Here is a 6,551-nt window from a genome sequence, read left to right on the forward strand (position 1 = left end):
GTTCATACATATTGACTGATGTTACACTTCCTGGCTTATTTCGCCTCCCTTCAACCAACTATCGTTAGCTAACGTTAAGTTAGCTATTAGTCACAAGCTTCACTAAAATATAAAACACGTCTCACCACACTTGAAGTTAACGCATCATTTCATATGAAGATGAACAGCCTGTATAAGTAAATATAATTTGTACTTACCTTCTGAAATAACAGCTAAATATATTCCTGACCACGGGTTTTTTTCACCGTGACTTCAAGAAGAAAGAGCGCGTTGAAACCGGATGTGCAATTACTCGGTCAGGAGAGCATCACTTAACTCGCCGCAAGAACTCCGCCCCCAGAGTTGTTTTAACACTGTAAGTGCTAAAGGAACACCACAATCAACACGGATCAACTCAAAATATTTGACACTGGGAAATTAACACTACCAATTTTGCTGTGTTCTTTACAAAAAGAAAAGAAGACATACACTCCTCATTTACTCATCCATCTTCGATAACTAGAATTACATCAACTTCTTCTTCATCTTCGAGTGATCTATCTTTAATCAAATCTCCTATCTCCACCATAAAAACCTTCTTGACCTTCACCAGTCTGGTCAAGGTCGGCCTCTCAACAGAGACTGCCCTCCTCGTTGTCTCTGAGCACCTTCACACTGCTAGAGCAGCCTCTCTCTCCTCTGTCCTTATCCTTCTAGACCTTTCTGCTGCATTTGACACAGTGGACCACCAGATCCTCATGTCCTCCCTTCAGGACCTGGTATCTCAGGTTCTGCTCTCTCCCTCTTCTCATCCTACCTCAACGACCGCACTCACCAGGTAACCTGGAGAGGAGTTGTGTCTGAACCTTGTCCTCTCACTAGTGGGGTACCTCAGGGCTCCGTCCTGGGTCCCCTCCTCTTCTCTCTGTACTCCAACTCTCTAGACCATATGTGTCAAACTCACGGCCCGCGGGCCAAATGTGGCCCGCCACGTCATTTCATGTGGCCCGCGAGAGCATAACAGGTCTGAGTGTCTAAAACATTTTTTTTAAATAAGTCAAAGGCGTGCTTTGACCAAAAACTACATTGCCCACAATGCGTGTCGACTGTGATACCCGCGAGGTGATGGCTTCCCGCCACTACACGGCAGTGTTTCCACGTCAATGCCAACAAGTGGAATTGAGAGTTAAATAATTACCCCAAAATGTCCAGGAAGAGAAAAGTTGATGGAGATGGAAGACTGTTTCAAGAAAGATGGGAAGGTGAATACTTGTTTGTGCTTCAAGGAGAAAGACCGGTATGTCTTTTGTGTTACGAGGCGATGTCGGTTGTCAAAGAGTACAATCTACGCCGGCATTTCGAAACCAAACACGGAGCTAAGTACGCCAAAGCTAGCCTTCAAGAAAAGCAAGAACTTGCCCAAGAATTAAAAGGCACGCTGCGGTCGCAGCAGAGTGTGTTCACGAAATCCGCAGGCAAAAACAATGCGGCAGTGAAAGCTAGCTATATTGTGGCCGAAGAAATCGCCCACACTTCAAAGTCTTTTTCAGAGGGCGTTTTTGAAGGAGTGCATGTTGAAGGTCTGTGAGCAGGTGTGTCCCGATCAGATACAGACTTTAAAAAATATCAGTTTATCCAGAAACACCATCGCGGACCGAGTTACGGAACTAGCTGAAAACCTTGCAACACAGCTGGCCGAGGAGACACGCGGCTACATCGCTTTTTCATTAGCTGTGGATGAACGTACAGACAACACGGATACAGCGCAGTTATCCATTTTCATTAGAGGCGTGAAGTCGGATCTCTCGGTCACGGAGGAGCTGTTGGATATAGCTGCATTGCATGGGACCACGACGGGACAGGACATGTTTGATGCGGTGGAGAAGTCCATACGTAAAAATGCATTGCCCTGGGAAGACTTTGTGGGATTGACTACGGACGGTGCACCGGCAATGTGTGGAGGAAAAGTGGGCTTGGTTGGACTAATGAAGAGGGAAATGCAAAAAAAGAACTGTCACACACCTCTGATAACATATCATTGCATTATCCATCAAGAAGCCTTGTGTGGGAAGGTGCTGGGGATGAATGACATCGTGACCACGGTCATGAAAACAGTGAACTTCATTCGGCCGCGTGGCCTGAATCACCGTCAGTTCCAGCTGTTTTTGCAGGAGGTGGGCTCGGAGCACGGGGATGTGCCGTACCAGACAGAAGTGCGGTGGCTGAGTAGGAGCAAAGTCCTCAAACGATTTTTTGAGCTCAGGGAAGAAATTGCTCTTTTTATGCAGAGTAAAGGAAAACCCGTGTCTGAACTGTCAGAACCAAAGTGGCTGTGTGACTTCGCTGTGTTGTGTGACATAACCGAGCACCTCGCCCAACTGAATCAGAAGATGCAGGGACGCAAACAAGTCATCACGCAGATGTCCGACACGATCACGGCTTTCCGGCGTGAACTGGACCTATGGATATGCCAAGTGAAACAGGACAATCTTGCCCACTTTCCTGTCTGTCAGAGCATGTCAGCCTCATTTCCCGGGACATTTTCATGTGCTCAGTTGGCCCAAACTGAGCCGGTTAATGACCGAGTTTGATCGGCGCTTCTCTGACTTTAGAGCACAGCAGTCTGGCTTTGCCATCTTCACCAATCCTTTCACCACCGACGTCTGCACTGCACCCCAACACCTTCAGATGGAGTTCATTGAGCTTCAAAGCGACAGTGGCCTGAGAGCAAAGTTCCAGGATGCTGCAATCCAAGACTTTTACCGTCTGCTGCCCCCTGATCTGATGCCACAGCTTCAACTTCATGCTGCCCGTGTTCTGTCCATGTTTGGGAGCACCTATCTGTGCGAACAGATGTTTTCAATCATGAATCTGAACAAAAACAAGTACAGATCACGCCTCACTGATGACAACCTCCATGCTGTTCTACGGATTGCCTCAGCACAGGACCTAAAACCAGACATTGACACACTGGTAATGGGAAAACGGTGTCAGACATCTGGTCAGAAAACACACAGGTAAGCATTTAAAAAAAAACTTCATTAGAATATAATAACATGTAATTCAACCAAGAAGAAGAATAGTTAAACTCTGTGAAATGTATTGATTGTGCTTGCATTTTGTTTTGTGTTTGTTATTTTCAGAACATGATCAATGGATGGTAGAGAGGGGATCCACTTGGTGTGGTCAAGGACAGGCAGCATCTCCTCATCAAAAACTAACCTAAAAACTTGACTAATATAGTTGTGAACCGAGTCAACCTTTATTTTGTTATTTTTTTAGTTGATTCCATATTATTTATGTGTGTAGTTGCTGTTGCAATTATTTGGTGTTTGCAGGTTTTATGTGTGTATGCAGACAAATTATTGTACTCAAACCATCAGTTGGATGCAAGGCTGTGTGCAGCCTTTTTTTGTAAAATGCTACATCTGTCATACATGTTTTTAGCAGCTCACAATTGTTGATTCTGTTGTAATTAAGCCCATTTTAACTTTGACAAACGTTTGTAATAAAGTTAATGTTATAACTTGTGTTTAATGTTATTTTTCTTTATTCACTTGGATAGTTTGATCCTTGATTGATGGAGTTATCTGGGTTTTATAACCTGACAAATTAAGAGGATTTATGTTATAACAGAGCAACAAGAAAACATATTTTTTCTGTGCAACTGTAATGCTTGTAACTTGAATAAGTAATACATTCAGAGTTATTTAACATTAAGGAGTAGTTACATTTATTTTACATTACATTCGGTTACATTTAGTTACAATTCTAAGTTACATCTGGCCCTTTGAGGACAGCCACTATGCTGATGTGGCCCTCGGTGGAAATGAGTTTGACACCCCTGCTCTAGACTGTGTCATTTGCTCACCCTTCCCAAACATTGGTACTTGCGAGCTGCAAACAGATCGGGTCTACGTCCAGGACTTGTCAAACCTTACACCCCACCCCGTTCACTCCACTCAGCATCTAGCAATCGGCTTGTTACTCCGAGCTAAACACTCAACAAAGTCACGACTGTTTGCTGTCCCGGCTCCTCATTGGTGAAACAAGCTCCCGATGACATCAGGACAGCAGAGTCTCTAAATCTCCCACCGCAAACTAAAAACACTTCTTTTCCGACTATATCTTGAGTAAACAAAGGATAGCATCAGGCATGTGCACAGACATTTTGGGGGGCAGGTGCTCAAACCAAAAAAAAGGGCACCCAATGCCACAAAAATAATTCTGACAGAGTTGAAGCATAAGCAGCAAAACACTGATGATGCAATACATCCTCGACCTGCGTTTCCTCTGGCAGCATCAGACTGCTTGCTTACATTTTCTTTATGAATAAAGATGAATAATTATATATAGCAACAGTACAAACGTTGATTGGCTAATGGGTCGTCATGCCAGCCACTGCTTGCTTACATTTTCTTTATGAATAAAGTAGTGCTGTGAAAAATAACGCGTTAACTCAGTTAATCCAATTACAGGTTTAACTTTTTTTTTTTTTTTACGCATTTAACGCATGCGCAGAATGAGCTTCCAATCCGTCTGTTGTTGGTCGTCGGGACGAAAAAAAAGTCACTTGCAAAATGAGCTTCCAATACACCACTTCAATCTGAACTCTGTCCGCTCTCATGCAGACGGTCTGTTCATCGGTAATGATCCTTCCGCAGGTTCACCTCCGGAAACCTTGTTACGACTTTTACTTCCTGTAGATCAGGGTCTCAACACGTCGATCGCGACCTGCCAGTCGATCGCGGCGTAGTGTCGTAGATCGCATCACATTAAAAGATTGGCCCGCCCCTGACATGTTCTCTATAGCACGTCTTTGTTCTTTTATTAAACTAAACGTCTGTTGTTGATCGTATCTCCACAGCAGCATGTCATTTCTGTCTCTTCGCGTTAACACTTATCGATCTCCGTCTCGCGCGCCACAGAGCTCCGTCTTGGCGCATCGGAACGAGCAAAAAAAAAGTCACTTGTCAATCTGTCCACCTTTAGATTGTATGATGGTGGGGTTAATGGTTGACAAACAAGAGAAAAATGCTCTGTTTCACCCTCCTGTTACCTTTACATTTACTAACATATTTTACCCTCGGGGTCAATTTGACCCCAGCAATTAAAACCTCCAGAAAATTATTAGAATTAATATTGCTTCCCAAGTTTAAGTGTGAGGTACTTTATGTTTGTTTGTTGACTACCTAAATAGCCCTTTAAATAAATAAAAAGTTGATATTTCTGATATGTTTGACACAGTGAAAAACAGCCTGGGGTCAAATTGACCCCAAAGAACACCGACATTAAACATTGAATGGGGTCAAATTGACCCGAAACGTAAAAGGAGGGTTAAACATTCTGTTTAGGATGAAGATGTATTAATGTTCCATATGGAAGAAAACTGCTAAATAACTGCTGAGTTGCAGCACCATTGTATAGAAGAATGTATAAATGTATATATCCGTCTTGTCATAAATCTCTATGTTCTCACAAAATATACAGAGAATATCGGTAATATGTGATTAATCATGATTAATCCACAAAAACCTGTGATTAATCCGATTAAAAATTTTAATCGTTTCACAGCCCTAGAATAAAGATGAATTATTATATATACGTTTATTAATGGGTCGTCATGCCAGCCACATATTGCTCTCCTCGCTGGTCTGATACGGATCAGTATTGCCCTCTTACTGTCATGATCTGGAGTTTGTGTTTAGTTTTGTGTCTTGTTTGGGATTCCTCAGCCGCCTCTGTCTCCTGTGATTGTCTGCCCTGGTCCTGATTGTTTCCTTCTGTGTGATTGCTGGCCTCATTGTGTCCACACTCCTCTCTCTCCCCTCCATCCCTCTTCACCTTGCCTGTGTATGTAAACCCTGTTCGCCTCATTCCCAGCGTGGTCACCATTGTTTGGTCCACGTGTTTGTCGTCCTGTTCTGGTCTGTGATTTGTGAAAATAAATATAGTTGTGCAGTAATGTCGGCATTTGGGTCCTCTCTCGCTGCGACAACCCGGACTACCCATGACACTTACGTCATTTTCAAAATGAGCGATATTGATAGACATCAACAGACATCCCTCTGAACAAGAGGCCTTATGATTTTTTTGTTCAGTCTGGCCACGCAAATCCTAGACTAGCCCCTGTTAAATAGAACGGAATAAGAACTCTCTCTCTCTCTCTCTTCTCTCTCTAACATAACTAACGTCAGTAAACAGCTGCAAGGGTTTGAAATCACGGATTTCGTGAGTTTCTGTTTGTTTATTTGTTTAGGAAACGTCGGACCAGTTGTGACGTCATGTTTTCAGCGCTAATGTTGTGGTTGATTTATCACAAAACAACGTCAGGGGACAAACATCGTCATGACCTGTGTGTCTGGTGCTGCGGGTCAAAGGAGAAGGAGGTGCAGCCGTTTGGTGGCGCGAGGAGCACTGAGGGGAGGAGGAAGTGGAGGAGGAGGGAGGAGGGGGGCACGTGAGCTTGTGAGCGCTGGAGCATGTCGGGGCGAAGTTCTCAGATAAATGCCCCGTCGGATATGAAAACACATTTGGGGGGACTTGATGACAGAGAGAGTAACTTTTATTCT

The 6,551-nt window shown here is 43.7% G+C and overlaps 1 pseudogene; it reads left to right on the plus strand.

The window, feature by feature from the left end:
* Positions 1 to 395: 395 nt before the first annotated feature.
* LOC130191027 (general transcription factor II-I repeat domain-containing protein 2B-like) lies at positions 396 to 3,508 on the plus strand (annotated as a pseudogene).
* The last annotated feature ends 3,043 nt before the right edge of the window (positions 3,509 to 6,551 follow it).

Source organism: Pseudoliparis swirei, unplaced genomic scaffold, assembly GCF_029220125.1.
Source record: "Pseudoliparis swirei isolate HS2019 ecotype Mariana Trench unplaced genomic scaffold, NWPU_hadal_v1 hadal_26, whole genome shotgun sequence".
Lineage (NCBI taxonomy): Eukaryota > Metazoa > Chordata > Actinopteri > Perciformes > Liparidae > Pseudoliparis > Pseudoliparis swirei.